This window comes from Sceloporus occidentalis, unplaced genomic scaffold (genome assembly GCF_023333645.1).
Source record: "Sceloporus occidentalis isolate IW3139 unplaced genomic scaffold, rSceOcc1.0.p SCAF_3, whole genome shotgun sequence".
Lineage (NCBI taxonomy): Eukaryota > Metazoa > Chordata > Lepidosauria > Squamata > Phrynosomatidae > Sceloporus > Sceloporus occidentalis.
In genome coordinates, this window is record NW_028316983.1 from 24,392,128 (window position 1) to 24,402,533 (window position 10,406).

Genomic DNA, 10,406 nt, shown 5'->3' on the forward strand with positions numbered 1-10,406 from the left:
ACCTATAAGCTTTCCCCTTTCTACTACGGTTATTTTTCCCTTTTGCATTTCCAGTATATTGTTATATCTATACCAATTATCATCTTTCCCTATTTCTTTTCTGTGAAAAGCTTCTTGTGGTGATACCCATCCTCCCATCTTAGGCATTATTCTTTTTCTATACCTGTTCCAGACCTCCAACAATGGTTTCCTTATACAGTGATTTCTAAAAATTTTACTATGTTTATCCTTTCCATAAACCAAATACGCATGCCAGCCAAAAGGCAGTCCATCTCCCTCCAGATCCAAAAGCCTTTCATCTTTCAATTCCATCCAATTTTGGGTCCATAATAAACAGCACGCTTCATAATAAATTTTCAAATTTGGCAAGTTTAATCCACCTCTTTCTTTTGCATCTTGCATAATTCTATATTTGATTCTTGGTTTCTTCCCTCTCCAGATGAATTGGGAGAGATCTTTACTCCATTCTTTAAATATTTTATCTGTTATTTTTATTGGTAAAGTCTGGAATAGATATAACATTTTTGGCAGTACCATCATCTTGATTGTGGAGATTCTACCCAGTAAGGAGATTTGTAGTTTATTCCATTTAATTAGGTCACTCTTAATTTTAGACCATTTTTTTTTATAATTATGTTCAAATAGGTCAATAGTTTTTTTTGTAATCTGTAAACCCAAGTAATTCACTTTTTTCTCAATTTTGATTCCTGACATCACTTCCAACTGTTTCTCTTCTATCGTATTCAAATTTTTAGTCAGGATAGCCGATTTCCCTTTATTTATATTACACCCCGAGATAGTACCAAATGTTCCCAATATTCCCATTATTTCTTCAACATTTTGAATTGGATCCTCCACGAACAAAACAATGTCATCTGCAAATGCTCTAATTTTTAGGGCTTGTCTTTTCAGTTTGATCCCTTTGATTCGGTCATTCCTCTTAATTTCTTTAATTAGAATTTCTATCACTAACAAAAATAATAATGGAGATAATGGACACCCCTGTCTAGTGCCTCTTTGAATTTTAATAAATTTAGTTTTTTCTCCGTTTATCCTAATTTGTGCTCTCTGGTCGTTATATAATTTTTTTATCCAGTTCAAATAATTTTCACCTACTTGAATTTTCTCTAGCAATTTAATCAATAGGGACCAATTAACCGAATCAAAGGCCTTTTCTAGATCTAAGAAAAATATTCCCATCTTTTTGTCATTGTGACCTTCGTAGTACTCTATAGCATCTAAGACTAATCTTGTATTATCTCTTATATACCTATTGGGAAGAAACCCTCTTTGATCTTCATCAATCATATCCTTTAAACAATTTTTAAGGCGGTTTGCCAGAATATTTGTAAAGATTTTGTAGTCGTTATTAAGTAGGGAGATAGGCCTGTAATTTTTTGGATCATTTAAATCTTTTCCTTCTTTTGGGATCAAAATAATTTCTGCCTCCTTCCAAGATTCAGGGATATTACCCAATAATGCTTCATTCATTAGCAATTGTAGTTGTCCTCCTATTTCTTCTTGGAAGGTTTTATAAAACAGATTTGTTAGGCCATCATTGCCCGGGGATTTACCCAATTTACTGTGCTTAATTGCTTCTTCAATTTCTATTCTCGATATTGGTTGATTTAGGGATTGTTGTTGGCTTTCTGATAAGGTATTTACTTTACATAATTTAACATAGTTTATCATTTCCTCTGCCCTTATTGGTTTTTCCTCATACAGAGTCTGGTAGTAGTCCATAAAAACCTTTTTAATGTCTTCTTGGTCAGTAAAAGTTATTCCGTCTTTTGCTATTTTGTTTATTACTTTCTTCCCTTTTTCCTCTCTCAGTTTAAATGCTAACCATTTACTTGTCTTATTTGCTTGATCAAAATGTTTTTGTTTGGCCAATTTTAATTTCTTCTCCATTTCTTGTAATGCTTCAATCTCTAATTGTTTTTGCAACATTTTTATCTCTTTCTGAATTATTTTATCGTGAGGGTATTTCTTTTGTTCTTCCTCCTTCCTTTTTAACTGATTATTTAATAAAGTAACTTTTTCTTTCTTTTTCCTCTGCAGTCTTATGTTTTGTTGAGTGAAAAACCCTCTAAAGACTGCTTTCCCTGTGTCCCATACTGTTGGTAATTTAATCTCTTTATCTAGGTTTTCTTCAAAGAATAACTTTATCATCTTTTTTGCCTCATTTACAATTTTTTCATCCCTTAATAAATCTTCATTTAAATACCAATTGGTGTTTTTATTGGTCTCTTTAAAATTCATTAATATTGGGTTGTGATCAGAGATTTCTCTGTTAAGGGTCACCATTTTCGAAATATTGTAGGTCAGTGCTTTAGATATAAGGAACATGTCAATCCTTGAAAGTGAATTATGTCTATCTGAAAAAAAGGTGAAGTTTGTTTCTGTATTATGCAAGTGTCTCCATACATCTATTAAGTTCCAATTATTTAATAGTTCAAAAAAAGTTTTGGGTAGTTTCCCTTGAGTTTCTTTAATTCCCTTGACCGAGGTCCTATCTAATTTGGGATCTATTACTCCGTTAAAGTCCCCCATCAGTATTATATTTTCGTAGTCAAGTTCTGAAATCTTTCTGTGGATTCTTTTGTAAAATTTACTTTTATTTTCCTGTGGGCCATAAATACCAAATATTAAAATTTTAGTTCCTTTCCAATTTATCTCTACTGCCAGGTAAAAACCCTCTGGGTCATTAAGGATTTCTTTCGAGTCAATGTGGTTTTTAACATAGATAATTACACCTCTCTTACTTTTATGAAATGCAGATATATATTCTTTTCCGATCTTTTTATTCTTAACTAGTCTCACGTCTTTGTTTTTTATGCGTGATTCCTGCAGACAAATTATATCAGCATAATTTTTTTCCAAATACAGAAATACTCTTTTTCTTTTTTGGGGTGAGTTCATCCCTTTTATGTTCCACGACATTAACTTCATCTTGTTAGTTATGGGTTAGTATACAAAATATACAAAGGAAAATAGAAGATCATTATATTTGTAAAAAGACTTTATTTTACGTTAATAAGAAGTTAAGATTTTCAGATATAGTAACACTACGTCCAAGTTTATTTATTTGAACAAACTAGAGGGAGAAGGGGTAAAATCCAAGTATCAGTATTAGTCGATATTAAATAAAAGTGAAAAATTCAAAGAGAGTGAGGAAAATCAATGTTTTAAGTATAATGTGTGTTAATATTAGTTATTTTCCCTTTCAGTATTCTTCCTCTTCCTCCCCCCTGCTTCTTTCCTTGGTGCCTTGCTCTCTTTCTCTTTTATTCTTGTCCAGATCCTTCTGTAATTCGATTGCGAATTTTCTTGCTTTTTCCACAGTGTTCAGCCTAATTTTCTTTTGGTTCCAAAATACTTGTACTCCCTCTAATTCTTCCCATTTAAATTGGATATCTAGATTCTTGAGCTTTTCCGTCAGGAAGTGGTATTCTCTTCGACGCTTCAAAATTTTCCCAGGTATGTCCTTCAGAATCTGAATTTCTTTGCCGTCGATTATTAATTTTGACTTATAACTCTGTTGGAGTATTAAGTCCCTTGTCTGTTTGCGTACAAAATATATTACCACGTCCCTCGGTAGGCTCTTCATCTTTGCCACTTTGGAGTTCAATCGATAGATTCGATCTAATTCCCACGGAAATGTGGTCTCAGACTCGTCTATAAATTTTGCCAAAAGTGGAGCTAATTCTGTGTACAAGTTTTCGTTCGTTTTCTCTAATAGTCCCCTTAATTTTAGGCAGTTTTCTCTTTGTTTGATTTGCATCCTTAGTATTTGTTCCTGATCATCTTGTTGATCTCTGAGCATTTTTCCAGTTTGGGTTTCTAATTCCTCCGTTCTTTTTTCCAATTTTCCTACCTTCCCTTTTATTGCACTCAAATCTTCATTGATTTTGTCCAGTCTTACTCTCACCTCACCAATTTCCCTCTTTAGTTCTTGTCCAAGATCTTCTTTAGATTGTTGTATTTTCTGATTTGTCTCAGCTAGTAATTTCCTTATTTCTTCTAAAATCTGTCCATTATTTTCTTGCATTTTGTTTGGTGTTTTATTAAGTGTTTCTGTTGAGGCTCGTCTTTGGGCTGTCGCTGCTGCTGCCGCTGCTTGTGCAGTCGTCTTTCTGGTACCTGCTACCATCTTAGTTGATTGAGATATAAAGGAGAGGGTTAACACATCACTTAATAAAAAAGAAATAATAATGATTAAATAAATAATAAAATTCACCCTCTACATTTCAGAGGGGGATTGGGATTTAAACTCAATTTAGATTTGTAATTTAAACAGTTAATTGTATTGTTACTGATAAATTTATTTTATATTGGAAATGTTACTTCAGCTGCTATTTGTTATTATTGTTTTCTTTAGAGCTCAAACCCTGTTCCTAGATTTCAGTTAGTTTGTAATTGTAGTTTGCTGAGATCATCAACTTATTTTTGTTTTATTTAATTAAGATAGTAAGGTTACTAGGCCTATTAATTCAGGGTCCTGTCTGGTGTTACTTATTTCTATATGTTCCCCAAGGTTACCTAGTTATAAAATTCACAGTCTCCCAAGCTTTAATTGTATAACATTCAGTACTGTTATCTACAGAATATAGATTATAGTCTAAACAGGTTAAAGGAAGTGAAAGTAGTTCTTGCTTCCTCTTCTTAAATGTTACTTAAAGCCAAACTCAAAGACACTGCTAATCTGTTGTATCCCTTGGTTTTGGAAACACAATAACAAGTTTGTAATTGTCCAATGTATCCTTTATAGTGAGTGATTTGTCCTTATAAGATTTCACATTGAAGAAGGAAAGAAAAAAAAAAAGGAAAGAAAAAAAATCAAGAAGGGGGAAAGAGGGGTCAAATTGTCACCAATATGCTCAATATTTATCTAGAGTGAGGGGGTAGGGAGAGAGATAGAAAAAAAGAAAGAGAGAGAGAGAAAAAAAAGACTTATGTAGGGGTTATCCCAGAGCAATTTGCAAATACTTTCCTTTGCTGTTTTTTTTTTTCTTTCTCCCCCTCCCCCTCCACACCCTCTTCCCCACTCTATATTATTTCTAATAGTATGGATAACATCACTCTCTACCACTAATATATCAACAACTCTGTTTTTGTTTTGTTATGTTTTGTTTTCCTTTCACCCTCCTCAATAGCAAGATAGAGTGTAGTTTGTATCTTTATCTATCACCCCTAGGCCCTTTACAGTTTCAGAGTATACTTTACCAGAAAATTATGCTTTTAACATTCAATTAATTAACCTTCTGAGCCCTCAAGTCCATTAAACCTTCTTGGATTTCTTCTTTATTCTTCCCTGTTTTTTCCTTCTGGGGCGACTTTCAGGCAGTTTTCCCACCCCTCTGGCTCAGCGTTTTAAACCACGTTTCCATTTCTCCTTCAGTCTCTATGCCAGTTGTTCTTATGTCCACTCCAAAGCAAAGTCTGTTGGTCAATCTAGAGTACTCCTTTCCCTCCCTTCCCCCCTTCTCCTCCCTTACACAATTGTAAGTCCACAAAAGGTTCCAATTGTTTCCAGAGAAAGGGTACTGATTCAGTTCCGCCAAAATCGCCAGCTCTCCCCCAAATTCCGGCTCTGAGTTCCCAATCCAATTGATCAAAACGAATTCCAACAGTGATAGAGGTAGACAAGGTAATTAGGTCTTCAAATAAGAAGCCCACCAAGTTCCAGTCACTCTAAAGATATCAAAAATACCGGGTTCAAAAAAAAAAAAAAAAGGAAGGGAAGGGGGAGCTCAATATATATATATATATATATATATCTTAAGCAGAAAAAAAAACTTTGCTTCTGTAGGTGAGGAGAGAGTAGTTTTTAAGTCTGAGATTTCTGGGGGGGAGAGCAAGGAGAGCGAGAGGGAGAGGGGGAAAAGGAAAAAAGAATACTTTAACAAGTAAGTGAAGAAGAGGTGAGAATGATAGTTCTTCTGTTGTTAATACTGTACACGGGGGGGGAAAAAAGAAAGAGGGAACCTTTTTTCCTTTCTCCTTGCACCCTCTGTTGAAAAAGTAAAAGAGAATGGGCACAAACGTTCTTCCTTCTTTCATTCGCTCCGAGCTTCCGCCATCTTCCCTTCTCCTTCTTCACCCACTCGGAATGCCACAATCTGAAGTGGAGCCCCAAGCTCCAAGCAGCACCTCTCGGGATGGATCCCTTCTTTTAGAAAGGCAGTTACGATGAGTGGTCAATCCTTTGCTGTTAACTTGAGGGAAATTAAAAGAAAGAAAGTGGCAGCGGAGCCTCTGCCGCGGAGCCGCGGCTCGCGGCTGCTGTTGCGGGTGTGGACGCTTGGGCTTCTTCCCGGCTATCTCAGATGAACTTGTTTAGCCAATTAAAGATAGATTAATGGCGCCTGGAAAGATTTGTCAAGCCCCTCTGCTTCCTCCCTAATTTGGGGGGACACTTCCAGCAGCCGGTGCCTTACCCCGACTGCTCCTTCCCCGCAGCTAGCCAAGCACCACCGGGAGTTTCTCCTGGATGGTGCTTCTTCACTCCTCCATGCCACCGGAAGCCGGTAGGCAATTTCTGTCACACAACAGAAGTGTGACTTGTGCAGCCCCCCAGGTTCTGGACTGTAAGTCCACGTAGCCTAGGCTGCATCAATAGAAGTATAGTGTCTTGTAAGCCCGAGGGCAGGGAACCGTCTAACTAAAAAGATTGTATGTACAGTGCTGTGTAAATTTACAGTGCTTCATAAATAAAGGTTAATAATAATAATAATAATAATAGAACAAGGGAAGTAATAGTGCACTCTATTCTGCCTTGGTTAGGCCTCACCCAAATACTGTGTTCAGTTCTGGGCATCACAATTCAAAAAGGATGTTGAGAAGCTGGAGTGTGTCCAGAGGAGAGGACCAAAATGGTGAAGGGTCTAGAAACCATGCCTTATGAGGAAAGGACTTAGGGAGCTGGCTATGGTTAACCTGCAGAAAAGAAGGTTAATAAGTGATATATTTGTTTAAATATTTGAAGGGATGTCATATGGAGGATGGAGCAAGCTTGTTTTCTGCTGCTCCAGAGACCCAGAACAATGAATACAGGCTACAGGAAAAGAGATTCCACCTCAACATTAGGAGGAACTTCCTGACAATATGCAGGAAGTTCGACAGTGAAACACACTCCCTCAGAGTGTAGTGGAGTCTCCTTCTTTGGAGATCTTTAAACAGAGGCTGGATGGCCATTTAATTGTGAGTTTCTGCATGGCAGAGGGTTGGACTGGATGGCCCTTATGGTCTCTTCCAACTCTAGGATTCTATAGTCAGTGGTGAGAGATGCTGGGAGTTGCCGTCCAATAACATCTGAAGGATCCCATCATTTCCACCTCTAAACTATGGCCTGTTACAGACAGCCAAAATAAAGCTGCTTCAAGTCACAGTGGAGGTATGGTGTTTCAATGATGCATGCATCCTAAGGGTCCAGAAGCTGCACCAAAGCCACCATCCAGTCCTTAGGGCTGGAGCGTGGCTTTGGTGCGACTTCTGGACTCTTAGGATGCATGCATCATTGAAACACCATACCTCCATTGTGACTCGAAGCAGCTTTATTTTGGCTGTCTGAGAATTCTACCCAGTGCGCTATTCTTCATAGCTAGAGTCTTGCATGTTGTCTGAAAGCCATATTCTGCTCATCCAAGTCCATCCTGTAATAATATTACTAAATAATAAAAACTTCATTTATATCCTGCTTCTCAGTTAAAAAAAACAACCAAAGCAGCTTACAATAAAAATTCGGTACAGAACATTATATATAATAATCCAATCTTCCCTCCCTGTAGGCTTTGTTCCCAATACATAATAATAATAATAATAATAATAATAATAATTTGTTTTATTTATATACCGCTATTCCAAAGATCATAGCGGTGAACAGCAAGTAAGCTAATTAGCAAGTAAGCTAATTTGCCCCCAGTCTGGGTACTCATTTTAGCGACCTCGGAAGGATGCAAGCCTGAGTCGAGCTTGGGCCCTTTTGCTGGTCTTGAACTCGCAACCTTGTGGTTTTGAGTGAATGGCTGCAGTACAGGCATTTAACCACTGCGCCACCAGGGCTCCCTCCACAGGGCTACAATAGCATCTTCACTATCCTTGAAATGCCATCATCTGCATACCAGACAAAACACAGTGCTTGCAAAGGGCAAACATTTTCTGTTTATGAAGCCCACAAATTATCTACTTGCACAAAATAGACTGAATAGCTGTCAGGTGATGCCCTCTGGATACTTTCATGCAAGGCTTGTTACTGGGGCATAGTTATAAACTAGGTGGCAACAGCAGTGGTGTTTAAATTGAATTTGTAATAACTCCGTCTAGTGGGGAGGAAATAGTGATGTGAGCCTATTACAGAGGTAGGCAACCGTTTTGAGCCCGGGGCCGGGTTGCTGTCCCTCAGACAACTGGGGGGCCGAAGCCAAAAAATAAATAATTAAATAATTTTTAAATAATCTAAATAAATAAATAAACCGGGACAAATGTAGGACAACATTTTCAAATGGTGGACACTTTTTTTAAAAAAGTGGAGGACACGCAAAAAAATTTGCTGATTTTTTAAAAAATGTTAATATAAATGCATGTTTCTGAGGCATCTATAGACAATTGCCCCCCTTGCCCCTGCGCGCGAGAGGCCAAAGGCCCCGGCAGCAATCGGTGGCAGGACCAGGCTGGGGCCGGTCCCAAGGCCTCGCTGGGCCACATCCGGCCTGTGGGCCCCAGGTTGCCTACCCCTGGCCTATTATCTTTGTGACAGAATAATTCTACCTGAGGAATAAAACACCCAGTCAATGAAGCCACCATGAAGTAGTTTTAGATATATTAAAACTGTCTATTGTTAGGAATTATGACATACCAGCAAAATACCCATCATTGTGAACAATACTCCACCAAACAGTGATACCTTTATTGGCCAATCGAAATGCACAATATACTTGTTGCGAGCTTTCAAAGCTCCGCTGGCTTCTAGTATATTGTGCATTTCGGTTGACCAGCAAAGGTATCACTGTTTGGTGGATTTTTGTTTGAATTTACTAAATGGCCAACACAGCTATCCCTGCATATTGTGAACAATGAGGTGGTGTTAACATCTCACTTCTGATGACGAGTTGTAATGCATTCTACTCAATGATTCTTAATAAGCTAAAATCACAAACCATATAAGTTAAGAAAATAATATATTTTTAAAAATCTTTTTCCCCTTTGAAGACAATACATTGTCCAATATGATTCCCATATTCTGTTTCAAACTGCATTTTTAATCTGTATCAATGAAAAAGAAACCATGCATGACCAAAATAATAATAATAATAATGTGGATAATTAATCAGAGCTCTAATTATCCTTTCAAAGCTTGGAGGAGGACCCATTCATTCTCCTAATTATCTGGAAAGTGAAACAGGAAACATAGCTCTCTTAATTTTTCTCAGACCTGTGTTTATATGAATGATGAAGACCAGCACTTATCTTTTCCCAAATAAAATAAAACACTTAATCAGCTTTATTTTGGCAGTCTGTAACAGGCTGACTTTTCAGATTTTGAAAGCACTCTGAATAGGAGACTGGAAGAATGCTACAGAGCATCCTCCATTCATTTCAATGAAATTTGCAGACCCTTACTTGGAATGAACAGAAGCAATATAACAGCTTCTTGTTTCAAGCACCTTTTTTTAAAAAAATTATCCTTCTCCTATCTTGTCATTATGTATTGCTTTGGAAAAAATGAGCCATAAATATCAAATTGCTGGGTCCCATTTCACATCATCTCTTGAAAACTGTACTCCTCACAAACATAATTGTTTTCAAAACAAAAAAGCTTATTTTCATCCCTTACATTCAGATAGGTTGGCCTATTAAATTTGGTAAATAAGAGATTTTTAGGTTTTTTTATTCCCCATTGCTTTTTGCCATAATAAGTGAACCATTTGTTACCCTGTAGCGCCACCTAGTACCTATTTATTTCACTGTATATATACCAGTACATTTAAAGGGTGGTTTAACCCCAGCATTCTAGGCTAATTTTACACATTATTCCCTGTCCTGAAATTTTGTCATTTGACACAGTGTCTGCCCTGAATTCTGTTCCTAGTCATAACTAGAGTAAACCCAATGAATCCATAGAATGTACTTATGTGTTGACTCACCATCCATCAATTGATTCAATACATCTATTCTTAACTGGAACTAATAAACAGAATTGCAGCGTTAGTGTGCCAGCTTCACTCTGAAAAGCCAGCTGAGGCACCATATGGTTTGACTTAATCACTTGAGAAGTGTCAAAGCCAGTGCTAGACATCAGTAAAGAATAGGTTTCTGTTGCATCGGTTCCCTTTGATGCCATGGACAATCTGTGCCACAGGAGTAGCTCTGCATATTATAATTGTTGTGTAGGAACACTGCATCCG